The sequence below is a fragment of the Alligator mississippiensis genome, chromosome 6 (assembly GCF_030867095.1).
Source record: "Alligator mississippiensis isolate rAllMis1 chromosome 6, rAllMis1, whole genome shotgun sequence".
NCBI lineage: Eukaryota > Metazoa > Chordata > Crocodylia > Alligatoridae > Alligator > Alligator mississippiensis.
This window is the reverse complement of record NC_081829.1, coordinates 34,804,321-34,820,549: the sequence shown is the minus strand read 5'-3', so window position 1 is coordinate 34,820,549 and position 16,229 is coordinate 34,804,321. Positions and strand designations below refer to the sequence as shown.

The 16,229-nt window shown below is 47.9% G+C and overlaps 1 protein-coding gene across 7 annotated transcripts in view; it reads right to left on the bottom strand.

Annotated features, from left to right (window-relative positions):
• The window catches only part of CSGALNACT2 (chondroitin sulfate N-acetylgalactosaminyltransferase 2), a 70,553-nt gene extending 63,939 nt beyond the window's left edge, over positions 1 to 6,614 (bottom strand). For all 7 annotated transcript variants that reach the window (XM_059729780.1, XM_059729783.1, XM_059729782.1 and 4 more), the window contains exon 1: positions 6,458 to 6,614. The gene's annotated coding sequence lies outside the window, so the exon portion shown is untranslated. The remainder of the gene's footprint in view (positions 1 to 6,457) is intronic.
• Positions 6,615 to 16,229: the final 9,615 nt, after the last annotated feature.

Sequence of the window (16,229 nt, the reverse complement as noted above, 5' to 3'; positions counted from 1 at the left end):
ACCACATTTTGACCAACATGGAATAATATCTAGCAACTGGCTACCATTTAACGATGGGTAACACTGTTCAGGTCCTACCAACTTGGATCAAATATAAAAGGCAACAACGGAAGATGCAGATTTGCACAGAATTGTTTTAAGCTTTCTGCTCCTGCAGGATCCAACTGCTTTGGGAAAGAAGGCAACTCAAAAGTACTGTTCCACTATTTTAGAAATCCAGGCACAGGGCAGAGTTGAAAATCCTAGGTAGAGGGTTTGAAGGCCATGTGCAATGTTGGGCAATTTCTCTCGCTACAAAATACATGTGAAATATTTTCACTTCAAAAAGATACGGGTATCAGGCAAAAGCGAGGTAGAGATAAACTCCATGCTAATTTGATGCGACATATCATACAAGTTCAGCAGTTTGCGATAAATTACTGGCTTCAAATATTTGCTGGGCAGCACAGGGATGGTGGTGATACAACAGCATGAAGGCATACAAGTCATTAGCTACACTGGGAAGTTGTTATTGATATTTTCCCCCCATTTTAGGTTAATAAGCAAGCTACATATTTTTTCTATTAATGGATGATCTCCTGTGGAAATATCTATAGACTACTGTTTTCCACACACATGCACGTGCATGCTACACTGGGTCAGACTAATGGTCCATTTAACCGTGTCACCGATAACAGCAGAAATGGATGCTATAGAGGGGGAGAAATGAACAAAATAACTCTAGATAGGTGTGCTCAGCCTCTGGCCTACAGGCCAAATGCATCCTGTGGAGCCATCTCATCTGGCCCATGGGACTCCACATGGGTGCCGAAATTTGATGGCAAGGAGCCAACCTGCCCCTTGCAAAACTCCAAAACCTCAAGTCCCATGTAGCTGGCTGGAGCCCAGCCCAGGCCCCCAACCCCACTGTGGGGCCTGCCCCACTCCCTTCTCCCGCAGGGCCAGGTGAAGCTCTTTTCCCTCACCAGAGCCCGCCTCCCTTCTCCATACAACCAGACAGTGCTCATCCCAGGCACTGGATTGGGACCACCAGCCAGAGCTGGCCTGTGCTTGGACCAGGCCACTGCCCATCTGCCTCCTGGGGAAAAGGTACAAAACCACTGCTCTAGAGTGATCGATCCCCTGTTCAATTCATGGCATTGGCCATTATTGGTTTAGAGATGTCAAAGGAAAATCTCCTACCATTCTGTTCAATAGCCACTTACAGCTCTATCATGCATTAATTTTTCCAGTCCCTTTTTTGAACCTATCTGCCTCTACCACCTCCCGTCCAACCCAAACAGAACTGCTCCACACCAAATAGAACCAGTAGGACCTGGTCCAAACTGGTCAGAACTGCTCCAAACCAGGACTAGTCAAAACCTATTGGAACAGGTCCCAACCAGTCTGATCTGGTTTCAGCCTGGAAGAGGCTGCTTAAGGCCCCCTGCACACCACCCCCCCACCTTCTGGCCCACACACCTACCCCCTACCCAACAAACTGGGGGCTGGGGGCAGAGGGGGGAGGGCACCAGCAGGGCCAGGGGGCTTTTTTCTACTTAAACTATTTACTGAGTCAGGACTGGCCATCAATGTTTACAAATGGGTCCTAGTACAAAAAAGGTTGAGCACCACTGCTCAAGAGTGATCTATCCCCTATTCAATTCATGGCATCAGCCATTACAGGTTTCCCCTGCTTTATGCAAGTTCTGTATGTGCAAATTTGCTCTTATGCGATTACCCTTTTTATACCAAAAATGCATTATATGCAAGGTAAATTCACTCTTATGTGATCCGTGTGGTGAAAACCCAGTCCGCTGCTTTGTGTGGTGCATTGTGGGAGTGACACGCACCAAAATATAGTCTCCTGTGTGGATCTGTGCTCCTCGCTCATTGCCTGCGACACTTATTTCTGTAGTTGCCATCCCCATTATGATGGTGTCCTGTGCTTGTATGTACTGTCTGCTGCTGGGGAGTGCCAGCATTGTCTTGTAAAAGTGATAGAAATGGGTCTGGGGGTCAGTACAGTCAAGGTCTTGGAACGTATCCCTATTTGTTACATTGTAGTAAAGTGGGTTCCCTTTATGTGAATTTAGGTTCCTGGAAAATGGCTCATAACTTATCACATTTAAAAAAAAAAAAAATTACCTTATTATTTTCAAACTTGTCACTTACATTTTAGTGGGTCTCCCCTAGTACTAGTATTCTGTGACTTGGTGAACAACAGTTCCCTGTTCACTTGATCCACACCCTTTGTGATTTTATCAACCACCTACCATAATCCTCCTCAGCCTCCTCCTTTGCAAACCGAAGTCTTATTCTCTCTCTCTCCTGATTAGGGATGTTAACATTGTTTTAAAAATTATCCATTTAGCCTCCTCTAATTATATTGGTTAGACAGTTGTCCAGTAACACACCAGGGTGTTGAGCCCCTGGTGGGCACCTGTCCTGCCCCACCCCTCTGTGAGGAAGGGGTCTCAGCCATCTGCCCAGAGCAGTATGGGGAGCCAGGGGCCACACACAGACTCCTTTAGACACAGCTAATGCTGGGAGCTGCTCCCTGGGACCTTTTACAGAGGGCTGGAAAGCCAGCAGCAAGCCCCAACAGACAACATAGCCTGGGCTGCAGCAGCAGGTGAAAGGTTTTCCCAGCCCACTGCAGCTGTGGGTGCTCTGGGAGGGAAGAAAAAGGCAGTGCTGGTTGGAAATGGGTTTAAACTTTAAATAGCCTGTTATTTCCCTCCAGCCAGCTTCTGGGCACCTGTAAATGAACAGGTAATTTCTTAAGTGAGGAGTTATTAGGCCACCAACTGTTCTCCTCTTTAGTTCCCATAGTCTGAGGTTAGTGCCCCCTTACTTTTACCCCTTCCCTACTCCTCGCTCCTCCCTCCCTCCTGCCTGCCCTGCTGCCTTCCTGTTCGTGAGGCAACATGCTGCTTCCCTTCCCCACTGGACTGTGCCCTTTGCTAAACACCAACTGGTAATACATTACTGGTACAATTATACTTATTGTTTAAAAATGTAAACTTTCACATCCCTCCTTCCAATATAGCATGTGCCATTGGTTGCGTTTCCCTCTACCTTTTCCAATTCTATTGCATCTTTTTGGACCAGAACCAGAATCACACACAGTATTCAAGAAATAGGCAGACCATGGATTTGTATAACGGCATGATGGTGGATTTGTATAATGGCATTTCGTTATCAATTCCCTTCTTAAATGATGCCAAAAATTCTACTGGCTTTTTTGGTTGCTGCTGCACATTAAGCTGAGATTTTCAGAGAATTATCTACCATGACTCCAAAGTCTCTTTCCCGAGTCATAACAGCTAGTTCAGAACCCAGCATTGCATATATATAGTTAAGGTTATTTCCCCCCCCCCCCCCAAAGTGCATTACCTTGCACTTACGCACACTCAAGTTTACCAGGCATTTTTTTGCCCACTCACTTAGCTTCACGGATTTCAATTTGGTAATGACAACTTGATAGAGTACTACTACACTGAACTCCCAAGCTAGGTCATGAAGGACATTTATGCATATACATTTGTCTGCTCCAACATGCCAGAGATCCAGCAGGTCAGAGCAGACTCAATTAATCGAGCCTAGCACCGCGTCGCATTCATTTGTATAAACGGAGAAATGCGCATCAGCAGTGAGAAAATGGCAGTGGTGTGCTTTTGAATTAAAATACCTTCAATACGTTTTAGTTCAAAAGCGTGCCACTGCCATTTTCTCAGTGCTGATGAGCATTTCGCCATTTATACAAATGCATGTGCTACAGTGCCAGGCTCTTTTAAAAGCACCTGGCACTGCAGCGCTTGTTCTGAAATTACAGAAAGGCATCTGCTAAAAATTGATTATACCGATTTAAAAACTGGGCTGTTAATGAAGCCCTGCAGCCACAAGTGAGGTCCAGAGATAGCACCCCATAGACATCAACTAACAGGTACTAGGCTACTATGTTTGGAGAAGCCTTGGAAGGGCTGTTTTCCATTTTCTGCTCTGGCCATCTGTCAAGTTGCATCTCCCACACTCTGGGTGCTGAAGAGGAGCTTGACATTTTGACTAATGCAGGCTGGAGTGGAGGAAACTACTTCACCCTTCTCCTAATCACTGGCATTTACAGTCTATGGGAAATGAAATTTAATTTCCCATGCTCCATTTTTGGGATATTCCTCCACAACTCGTACCATGGCAGCCTCAGGCAGAGCCGATTCATGTAGTTTGACGCTACTATCAACAGGATGCTTAAAAACCAAGCAAGAAACTGACCAGCGTTGTTCCTTTCGCATGGCTATTTACAACAGACACAGTAGATGTTTCCATGGCTTGCAAGAAATATATAAATTAATTTCAAAATAAAGTTAGCAGCATGAGAGAGAGAGAGATTTATTATTAGAATGACTTTTTGGTCAAGCAATTCAATCTTATGATTCCAACACACACACACACACACACACACACACACACACACACTCTCTTGGTTTGTTTACTCGTCAGGGTACATCAGGTATTAATTGAAAGCACACAAGCATGTGGAACAATAGAATCTGAGTTCTTTAAGGCAATTGGTGACAGACTGGCATGTAGTTATCTTTTTATTTAAAAAACAAAAAAGTTGACTAAAACCTAAACAAACATTTCCTAAGCAAAATCATAGCTGACAAAAAGCAAACAGTCTTTAATGCCAGTCCCCATTTTCCTTTCATTACTTCCCTACATCTTTCAGGGGAAACGCATGGAATTAGTCAAATATGGGCCGAGAAAAGGATTCTCTTACAAAGAGAAATTAGAATGCAGTACACTAGCCCCTTGGGTAATGAAAAGGGGAAATTTAATTTGAAACTATGACGATATTTGTTTACTAGTTGGTAGGGTCGGAAGGGACCTGAGTAGATCATCAAGTCTGACCCCCTGCCACAGCAGGAAAGAGTACTGGGGTCAAACGACCCTTGCAAGCTGTTCGTCTAGCCTCCTCTTAAAGACCCCCAGGGTCTTGTAACTCACTGGTAACTCATACAAGGACCCCCATCTTCTATGAGTTACCAGTTATGTCATCATAATAAGCTAAAACAGTGAGGAAAAAGAGTCTTCAAGAGGAATAAATAACCAAATAAATATGTACCTCTAATTATAAAGTACTCTGTAATTATTTATTTAAAAAGCTGTATTCTTTTAAAGTAGTCTTTGAAGCAGGAGTAGGCAACCCCGACACAGATGCCAGAGCATGGCATATGAAGGCATTTTGCTTGGCATGCATGCCTCAAGGCAGACAGCAGGGAAGGGGCTGGGGCTGTGCAACAAGGATCAGGCCCCTTGTGGCTTTCCCAATGTCTGCCCCCGGCAGTCCAGCATCTTACAAGTTGAGGCTCAGGGAGTTTTTGGCACTCTCCCCCAAAATGTTGCCAGCCTGCTTTATTCTTTAATTTGCTTAAAAATGAGCAATGAGATCTACAAAGGGACAGAGAAAAGTTTATGGCTGGGAGAGAACTAGAATGCCACACTCATGGCACCAACTTCTGAAGAATAATAGGACACAGATTATGGGTGCTCACAGCACTTATCAAGATGTTATGCAGTTAAGTAAATATGCATGTACCAGCACCCAACTGCCTGCCTGCCCCCAGCCTCAACTTTAAAGATGCTGGACTGCCAGGGGCAGACACTGGGAAAGCCACAAGAGGCCTGATCCTTGTTGTGGCAGCACAGCCCCAGCTCCTTCCCTGCTGTCTGCCTTGAGGCATGCATGCCAAGCAAAACACCTTCATATGCCATGCTCTGGCATCTGTGTCGGGGTTGCCTACTCCTGCTTCAAAGACTACTTTAAAAGAACCCAACTACCTTCCACCAAGACAGGCCTTATCTACAAACCAACTGAGGAAACAAACTGCTTCAGTTCATGCCATCTTTCAGCCCCAGCATACTTGCCAACTCGGCTGTCCTGCGGTAACTGCAGACCACATGTGCCCAGCCACATGGTGCTCTGTAACCAACTGAAACCTATGTAACGGGGCGGTAACACTAGAAGTCGGCTTCCCAACGGCTGAGATCAAAACTTGAAGAATGAGCGGGGTTCCGGGGCGGTGGGTTTCACAACCCCGGCACCTCTCTCAAAGCTTTTAGCAGCAGCTCTGAACCTATGAGGCCCCCACTACACAGCGCGCAATGCGCAATCACTGGTACAGGCAAAGCGCTAGGGAGGGGGAGGGATTAGGTGCACGGTAAGCGCAGCCCTGCCACAGGGCAGAGTCGTTACCAGGCCCCTCCCGCGCGCACCCCCCGCTGCCTCCGGAGGCGCCGCGGAGCTCGGCCGCGCACCTCCAGCGAGCCGCGGCCGGGCCTGTGCTGCGCGGCGGGGGCAGGCAGCGCCGAGCTGCTCCAGGGACAGGCAACACCCGCTCCTGGCGGCTACTGCGCGCTCAGCCCCCGCCCCGCGCGGAGAGGACGCGGCGCCGAAGGCCCGGCCCGCACTCACCCGCGCTGTAGCTGTGGGCCGGGCTGCACTTCCTGCGCCGGGCCGCGAAGCCTGAGGAGGCGGCGGCCCCGCCGCAGCTTCTTAAAGCGACAGGCGCCGCCCTCCCTCGGGCAGTCTGTCCGGCTGCCTGCCCTGGCCGGGGGTTACCCCCGCCCCCGCGCGCACGCACGCACGCACGCGGCAACGCACCCGCCCCGCCCCCCGCACGTGCCGATTAACCCCCCCCCACCCCGCCCTGCGCGCGCACCTCCCAGTACCCGGCCAGAACTCGCGGTCGGGGGCGGGGCTCTGCTGCTCACCACGTGACCCCCGAGGAGCTGCCCCGCCCCTCGCGTAGCTGGCAGCGGTTTTTCCGGTTGCGCGGGCTGTGGCGCAGGGCGGTGTCGCGCGCAGCCGGCCACCGCCCAGCCCCTTCTAAGGGCATCCTAAACAGAGGCGACCCCAGTAGCGGGCGCGCGTCCGACCCGTCAGCGATGCTCCCGGGGGGCTCCGGTGTAGGATTTGGGGCAGCTCCTGGCTCTCTGAGGCCCCGGTTTGGCCGCACATGAAACACGGGCCCTTCGGAGTGCAGACATGCAGGGCAGCTGCATGTGGGAGCGTTGTAGCCCAGCTGGCGTAGCTGAGCGGCCACACTGGAGTGTAACACCTCTCCCTCCTGCCGCCAGCCCAAATTGGGCCCCCTGCTATGCTTGGGCCACCACTCCTTTCTGCTGTCCCTCACCAGCCCGGATTAGGGCCCTGCACCTTTCCAGCACCTCCGTTCTCACTCACATCCCCACCCCTGGCAGCTGTGGTGACTCAGCAGGCGGGCTCCCCTTCCCTGCCCGTGGCCCCAGGGCGGTGTTGACTGCCACAAGCAACCTGGGTGCATAGGTGAGCTGGGAGGGGAAGGAGCAGGGTAGAGACGGGGGTGGGGATGGGAGAAACAGGGAATGGTGAGGGGAGTTAGGGTATTCTTGCCTTTCAGTCCTCCAAGCCCCTGCTTGCCTAAAGGACTGAATATGTGACTGTTTCCAACCTGAGCTGATACAAACACCCATCAACATTTGAGAAGTTTAAAGCGTAATGTGCAACAGAGCCCTAACTATGAGAACACCTGCCCTAAGCTTTTTGCCTCCAGCTACAACATTGGCTACTTTATTTTTCAGAGCACTTTATTTCTTTAATAACAGTTTTGAAGCTAAATCTAGTCAGGGCTAGGGTGATAGACTAGCCCCGTTTTCACCAATTCTGCAGTTAAACCAGTACAGTTACTTGACCTGGACAAGGAGACCAAAGACTTCCTATCTGCTTAAGGAGTTTCTCATAGATTCATAGATGCTAGGGTCGGAAGGGACCTCAACAGATCATCAAGTCCAACCCCCTGCCTAGGCAGGAAAGTGTGCTGGGATCAGATGACCCCAGACAGATGCCTGTACAGCCTTCTTTTAAAGACCCCCAAGGTAGGGGAGAGCACCACCTCCCTTGGAAGCCCATTCCAAATTTTGGCCACCCTTACTGCAAAGTTTTTCCTGGTATCCAGCCTAAATCTGCTCTCTGTCAGTTTGTGACCATTGTTCCTTGTTACCCCAAGAGAGGCCCTGGTGAACAGAGCATCTCCGATCCCTTGCTGCGTCCCTTTAATGAACTTGTAGGTGGCCACAAGATCACCTCTTAGCCTTGCCTTCTTGAGTGGAGGCTGAAGAGGTTCAGGTCCCTCAGCGTAGGGCTTGTCCAGTAAGCCCTTGACCATATGAGTGGGCTTCCTCTGGACCCTCTCGAGTGACAACATCCTTCTTGAAGTACGGCACCCAAAACTGGAGACAGTACTCCAACTGTGGTCTGACAGTATCACCTCCTTGGCTCTATTTGTCATGCATCTGCTAATGCATGATAAAGTGTGGTTAGCTTTGCTTATGATTTCATCACACTGACGATTCATTTTCATCTTAGAGTCCACTATGACTCCATGATTCCTTTCTGCTTCTGTGCTACTGAGAGGATCACTTCCCAGCCAGTAGGTGTGCTGGATACTTTTGCGCCCTAGGGGCAGCACTCTGCACTTGTCCTTATTGTACTGCACCCTATTTTGTTCTGCCCACTTTTCTAACCTGTCCAAGTCTGCCTGCAATCGTTCCCTACCCTCCGGAGTGTGCACTTCACCCCACAATTTAGTATTGGACAGAGTACACTTCACACCCACATCCAAGTCACTGGTGAAGATATTGAAGAGCACAGATCCAAGGACTGAACCCTTCAGGACCCCACTACCCACAATCCTCCCATGTCAATATCCATCTACTACCACTATCTGGGTGTGACCGGTAAGCCAATTTGCCACCCACTGGACCGTGTAAACATCTGTCACATAAATTTATTTATGGGAATGGGATGAGATACCGTATCAAAGGCCTTGCTAAAATACAAGAAAATGACATCCACCTCTACTCCTGCATCTAAGCATTTTGTGACCTGGTCACAAAACAAAACCAGATTGGTAAGGCATGATCTACCTGCTACAAATCTATGCTGGTTTCCCTGCTGCATTATTTTTCCCGTTGGACTCCCACAAATATGATCCTTCATAATCTTTTCAAAGACCTTCCCAAAGATGGAGGTGAGACTGACTGGCCTATAATTACTCAGATTGACTGGCCTATAATTACCTCCTTTCTCCCCTTCTTGAAAATAGGGACCACACTGGCCCTTTTCCAGTCCTCCGGGACCAGACCCAAGTGCCACAATCATTCAAACAGCTGTGCCAGTGGTTCTGCTATGACATCGGCCCATTCCTTCTGTACTCTTGAATGAAACTCATCCGGGCCTGCTGACTTGAACACATCCAGTCCATCCAAGTGAGTCTGCACCAAGTCAGCATTGACATTTGTTGGGCTGCTGTCCCTCTGATGCTCATCTAAGAGCCCATTAGGAGACTTATCTTGAGCCCTGTTCAGCAACACTGAGGCAAAAAACTCACTGAATAGTTCAGCCTTGTCCCCCCTGTCTGTCACTAATTGCTCCTTGTTCAGTAGGGGTCCTATGCTGCCCTGCACCTTCCTTTTACTCCCTACATACCTAAAAAAAGATTTTTTGCCATCTTTAATTTGTGTTGCCAGCCTCAGCTCTGTAGTTGCTTTGGCCTTTCTAACTGCCACCCTGCAAGGGTGGGCCAAGTAGGTATACTCCTCCTTGATAGCTTCCCCCTGCTTTCAGTGCCTATATGCCTTCTTTTTTGCCCTTAGGCTCCCCTGGATTTCTGTTTAGCCAAAGAAGTTTTTCCCTTTTCCCTCATACTGGGATTGTCTCCCTCTGTGCCCAAAGGATTGCCTCCTTTAGGAACGACCACCCTTCTTGGACTCCCATCTCACCAATGCTCCTATCCTACAGTGCGTCATTGATTACACTCCTGGGCACACTGAAGTTAGACTTCCTAAAGTCAAGCACTTCCCCGCTACTAGTTATCTTACCCACCCCACGCCATATGGTAAATTCGATTGATTGGTGGTCACCGTCTCCAAGGTGACCATGAATCTGCAGCTTCTCTACCAAGTCCAGTAAGGTAGTCCCCCTACTAGGACTGTATACCTCCTGCATTAGGTGAAGGTCCTGCATGCAGGTTAAGAACCTACGTGAACAGTTGGATTTGGTTGACTGCTCCTCCTAGGAAATGTCAGGATAGTTTAGGTCCCCCATGACCACCATGTCCCTAGACTGTACGGCCTCCGAGAGCTGCCTCAAGAATTCCAAGTCTAGTCTTTCCTCTTGGTGTGGTGGTCTGTAGTAGACACCCACCATCAAGTTCCTTTCCCCTCAACCTCCATGTATCCTAACCCTCAATGCCTCAACTTTCTCCCCCTCTGATCCCATATTGATTAGGGTAGGTGTGTAATGCTTCTTTATATAGAGAGCAACCCTGCCCCCTTTCCTCCCTACTCTGTCCCTTCTGTACAACCTGTAGCCCTCAATGTGTACTGCCCAGTCACGGGTAGGGTCCCACCAGGTTTCCATTAGCCCCACTAAATCAAAGTTATTATCTGCAAGCAGAAGTGCGAGTTCTTTCTGCTTGTTCCCCATGTTCCTAGCATTAGTATAGAAGCACTTGAGCCCTCTGAATGGTGCCTTTGGTGCACCCCCCCCCCCCCCATTCTGATGCCCAAAGGGCCCCTTGGTACTTACCTGGGGGTACTGCTGCATGTCTCGCAGTTTGTAGGTTCTAGACTCTAGCCCTTACACAGATAATCCATGTTTTTTGCCATGTAAAGGACAGATTAGATAGCTAGATAGATAACAGGGCTCCGCAAAGCTTCAGTCCCTGATTCAATTCGGCGGAGATTTGGCCCGATTTGGTGGCGGAATCTCCAAATCCAAATTGAATCAGAGGACCCTTTAATCAGAAAGATTCAGAGATTCGGACATAGACACAGCTTTAAATGTTTTTTCTACATACCTCAAAGTACCAGGTGGCTCATGAATGCTGCAATACTGGGGCACATGGAGTGTCCCACAGAAGTGTGGGGGGCTCCCCAGCGTGCTTGGCAACTGGCTCAGCTACTGGTGCCTCCTGGGTCTGGGGGGGCACCTGGGGTCCCCCCGCAGCCAATCACAGAGCTGGGGGGGGGGGTGCAGAGGGAACCCCGTGCTCCCTGGCGGACCTGGGAGTGGATCGGAAGTACTTCTGGTCCACTTCTGGGTATGCTGCCAAGCACATGGGGGGCTCCCCCTCCCACTCCTGCGGGACACTCCATGTACCCCAGCATCTCAGTGTTCACAGGCTGCGCTTGTACCTTGAGGTATGTAGAGAAAACATTTAAAGCTGTGTCTATCTCCAAATCAGCATCAAATATTCGGATTCATCCGAATCGAATTGGGGACAGTGATCCAAATCAACAAATCAAATCACATTTCCCGATTCGGGCTGAATCCAAATGGAATAGGGCCTACTTCACACACCTCTGATAGATGGATAGATAGATAGATAGATAGATTGATCTAATCTATGTGCATCTATAGCAGTCCTGCCTAAATGTTGCAAAGTTAAGTGAAATGTGTACTTATTCAGAATGCCAGTACTTGGAGCCCAGTATACTCAGATCCTTGTCTGTCCAGGTTGAAGGGCACTCTTCAACGTAGTTGCATCACCAAGCACTTCTCCTCCAACTGGCTTATTCCTAGATTCATAGATGTTAGGGTCAGAAGGGACCTCAATAGATCATCGAGTCCGACCCCCTGCATAGGCAGGAAAGAGTGCTGGGTCTAGATGACCCCAGCTAGATGCCTACCTAACCTCCTCTTGAAGACCCCCAGGGTAGGGGAGAGCACCACCTCCCTTGGGAACCCATTCCAGACCTTGGCTACTCTAACTGTAAAGAAGTTCTTCCTAATGTCCAGTCTAAATCTGCTCTCTGCTAGCTTATGGCCATTATTTCTTGTAACCCCCAGGAGCAACTTGGTGAGTAAAGCCTCACCAATTCCCTTCTGTGCCCCCATGATGAACTTATAGGCAGCCACAAGGTTGCCTCTCAACCTTCTCTTGCGGAGGCTGAAGAGGTCCAGGTGCCCTAGTTTCTCCTCATAGGGCTTGGCCTGCAAGCCCTTAACCATATGTGTGGCCCTTCTCTGGACCCTCTCCAGGTTATCCACATCCCTCTTGAAGCGCGGCACCCAAAATTGCACGCAGTATTCCAACTGTGGTCTGACCAGCGCCCGATAGAGGGGAAGTATCACGTCCTTGGTTCTGTTCGTCATGCATCTGCTGATATATAATAAAGTGCCATTAGCTTTTCTGATGACTTCGTCACACTGACGACTCCTGCGTCAGATGGAGGTCCTGTACATAGGATAGGAACCTGCGTGACCGGTGGGACTTTGCTGTCTGTGTCTCCCAGCAGATGTCCGGGTAGTTTAGGTCCCCCATGACTACCACCTCCCTAGTTTTTATGGTCTCTGAGAGCTGCCTCAGGAGCCCCAAATCTAGTTCTTCCCCTTGGCTTCATGAACAAGAATCATGAAATTGTATTTGAATCTGCTTTACATCTGTGTCCCAGGGGGACAGCGAGAAAGGAATGGGAGACCTATCCCATGACGTGGGTCATGGTGGGGACAGCCTGCCACAATGCCAAGAAGAAAAGCCCTGAGAACAGGGCAAACTTACCCCCAGCAGATGCAGCTAGGCCAGACAAGTTGCAGAGGGGCAGAGTGCCTGTGCATTTCATCAGCTGCTTTTCTCTGCGGCTGAGGCTGGCGCTGGCATGGCCAGATGACATCATCAAAGAATGCCACATGGTTAGGATAAAAACCGGCAGCAGGGAAACAGCTGAGGGGACGCAGCAGGGGGGTAGCTGTAAGACACCACTCCTCCACCCCTGGAGCCAATCAGAGGCCTCCTGACAGCTGCAGGGAGAGGCTGAAGAGGGACTCAGCAGAGGGGTCTGGGATATATTTAAAGGGATATGTCACCCCAGATGGCAAGGGAGCCAGACTAGAGGAAGATGCTGAGGGATGGCGAAGTTGTTGGACACAGGACATGTGAGTGGGGAGTGGGCTGAGGCCCATCCCTGGAGTTTCTGTTATTTGTTTCTCTTTTGTTACATCTAAAGCCCCGGAGGCCAGGAGAAAGGCCACAGGGTGTATGCCGAGGGTTGAGTGGGCCAGGGCCATTCAGGGACTCCCAATGCTACTAGGCCAAACCCATCACCGGGATCGCCTAACCACCCCAAATAAACCTGCGCGGCAAAGAGGAAAACTGTTGTGAACACCGAGGGCCAGAAAGAGCGGGAGGGACTGGGACATCTAAGTGGAGTCGAACCATCCATCGTTTGACTGTCCCAACAGGTTGGCGCATGGCTAGAGTGTAAGGGAGGTGGAGCCCCAGAAGCACCTGCTGGCGCCGCCTCCTGCCACAACCCCACCTCCTGTGCGGAAGGGAATCCCACTACTGAATATAATATCCAAGACGTGGCAGGAAAGTATTGGAGTATCCCTAGGGGAGAACGTGACCGAACATCAGGGCAGCAGGAGCAGTCTCTGTGGCAGACTCCAAGCACCCGCTCCATGGCCGCACGAGAGAGGCTTGGCGAAACCAGGTGGATACAATCTGATTGACAGAGCACTTGAATTTGGATGCACATCCATCCACCAGCTACCTCACTTATACCACACTTCTTTTAACTGGTCACATGCAGGAAGCATGCCAAACTCTCTCCTGGAAACACTTGCATACACAGTTAACTTTACACACAAGTAGGCCCACTGACTTCAATGTCATATATATATATATATATATATATATATATATATATATATATATATATATATATATATATCACACATACACAGAGACCTTGCCAAAACTTCAATAAACCTCTTAGTGTATTTAAAGTAAAAAGAAGTGCTTCTGTGATTACAGGAGTAGGGCCTTCCTTTGTATGCTGCTTCACAGGAAAAGAGGTAAATCCTCTGTCCTGAAGAGTTTATAGTTCAATATGGAGCAAGTCATTTGTTTTAGGCAGGAATAAGTTGATTTTCTCATAACAGCAATTTATTCTGTAAGCCACAAACCCTGAAAGAGGATGTAACATCCTGGGGGCTAATTCTGCTTTCATATACACATCAGCTTCCAGTCCCACAAGCTCCCCTTCATTTGCATTTGGTTTGCTAAAGCTGAGAGTCAGCATGACAATGTACTTGAGGTAGGACACTGCCTTCTCAAGGTCAAAAGCTTCCCTGGTGTAGGAGAGGATGCCTTCTTACCTTGCTAAGGTTTGGCTGGTCAATTTAAATAAATCCTAATCCTGTTTAAAATACTCAAACCAGTCAAAACCGGTCGAAACCAGTTGAAACAGAAGAGAACCAGTTCTAACTGGATGGAACTAGACAAAACCAGTTCTAACCAGACAGAACCAGTCGAAACCAGTTTAAACTTGATGGAACCAGTCGAAACCAGTTCAAACTGGATGGAACCAGTTATAACCAGTCAAAACCAAACTAAACTAGGCCAAACCAGTCAAAACTGGTTGAAACCAGACTGAGCTGTTTGAAATCGGTCAAAACTGGTTCAAACAGGATGGAACTGGTTGAAACAGGACCAAACCAGTTCAAACCAGTTTCAGACTGAACTGGCTCAAAGCAGTCAAAACTGGCTCAAAGCAGAAACTGGATGGAACTGGTCAAGAGTGGTCCAGACCTGTAGAAACCAGATGGAACCAGTCCAAACCATTCAAAACCAGACAGAACCAGTTCAAAACCAGATGAGACCAGTCAAGAGTGGTACAGACCATTCAAAACTGGCTGGAACCAGTTCAACATTTATAGAACTGTTTGGGAGCGGTCCAGATGAGTCAAAATCAGTCAGAACTAGTTCAAAGTGGACAGAACCAGTTCAAAGCAGACTGAACTGGTCAAAACTAGTTCAAAGTGAACAAAACTCAAACCCAGTCGAATGCAGTTCAAAGACTGGACTGGTTGAGACTGGACCAAACCAGTTGAGAGCAGTCCAGACTGGACAAGACTGGTCAAGACCAGACTGAACTGAACTGGATGGAACCGGACTCTACAAGTTGAAATTGGATTAAACCAGTTCAGCCTGGACAGAACTGGTCCAAACCAGACAAAATCAGTTCAGCTTGGATGGAAGTGGACCGAACTGGATGGAACCATTCAAAACCAGATGCAAACAGTCCAGACTGGATGGAACCAGGGTCCAAAGTGGGTGAAGCCAGGTGGAACCGGACAGAACTAGTTCAAACTGGAAGAAACCAGTTCAAAATCAGTACGGAAACATCTTTTAGGAAGTAGTAAAATCATTGCTTCCTTCTTTCCAGTTGGTTCTCTGGGTGAAACCAGTTCAAACTGGGCAAAACTGGTCCTAATGAGTTCAAACTTGTCAAGAGTTGTCAAAACCAGTTCAAACCAGTCAAAATCAGTTCAATGCAGGTGATACCAGGTGAAGTGGGGTGAAACCAATCTAAGCCTGTTCAAACCAGTCAAAACCAGTTCAAACTGGTCAAAAGTTATAAGTTAATGAAGTAAAAGATTTTATGTATATTAATAAAAATGTTTAGATCCCCCCTTTAAAATAAACATTTTAAGATAAAAGAGAAGTGATAATATTATTTTGTAATCCTTAATATTGCATAATGCTTTAAAATGAGAAATCAAAAACATTTAGCATATTAGCACAAATTTTCAGGGTGAGAATGTACGTAGCAAAGTTGAAACCGGTTGGTAAAACCAGTTCAATCTTTGCTCTTCAAAGTCTGTATAAATAAATGCATTTGGTTTTGTAAAGAATTATTTTCCTTTGATTAAGAAATGAAGATACTAGTTGCATTCTAAAAATTAATTATCAAGTAAGCTGCTGTGCTGATTCTATGAACATTTTTGAGAACAGATGTGCATTCTTCTAACCTTGAAGTGCAAGTGGTTATGAACATATCGTAGTTTAGAAATATAAACAAATATGTCCTTACTATAAATGTGTTCAGTAATATTATTAAACACTTCATGAAAAACCATTCTAATATAAACTAATTTAAGTTATATTTGCCATCTCTGAACTAGGACCCAGTTCAAGAAAAAGGTCACTGTCAGGGGTATGGAAAGCACAAAAGCAAATGTGATTTCCTGAAGCAAGGCCCAAATTCCAATAGCAAAATCTTCCATGTCTTCCACCGTCATGCTGCTTTTTACAGAAAAATCTTTTAGGAAGAACTGTAATCCTTGCTTCCTTCTTTTCAGTTGGTTCTCTGATGAGAACAGATATCTTGAAAGACACTCAATTATAAATCTAAAGGCT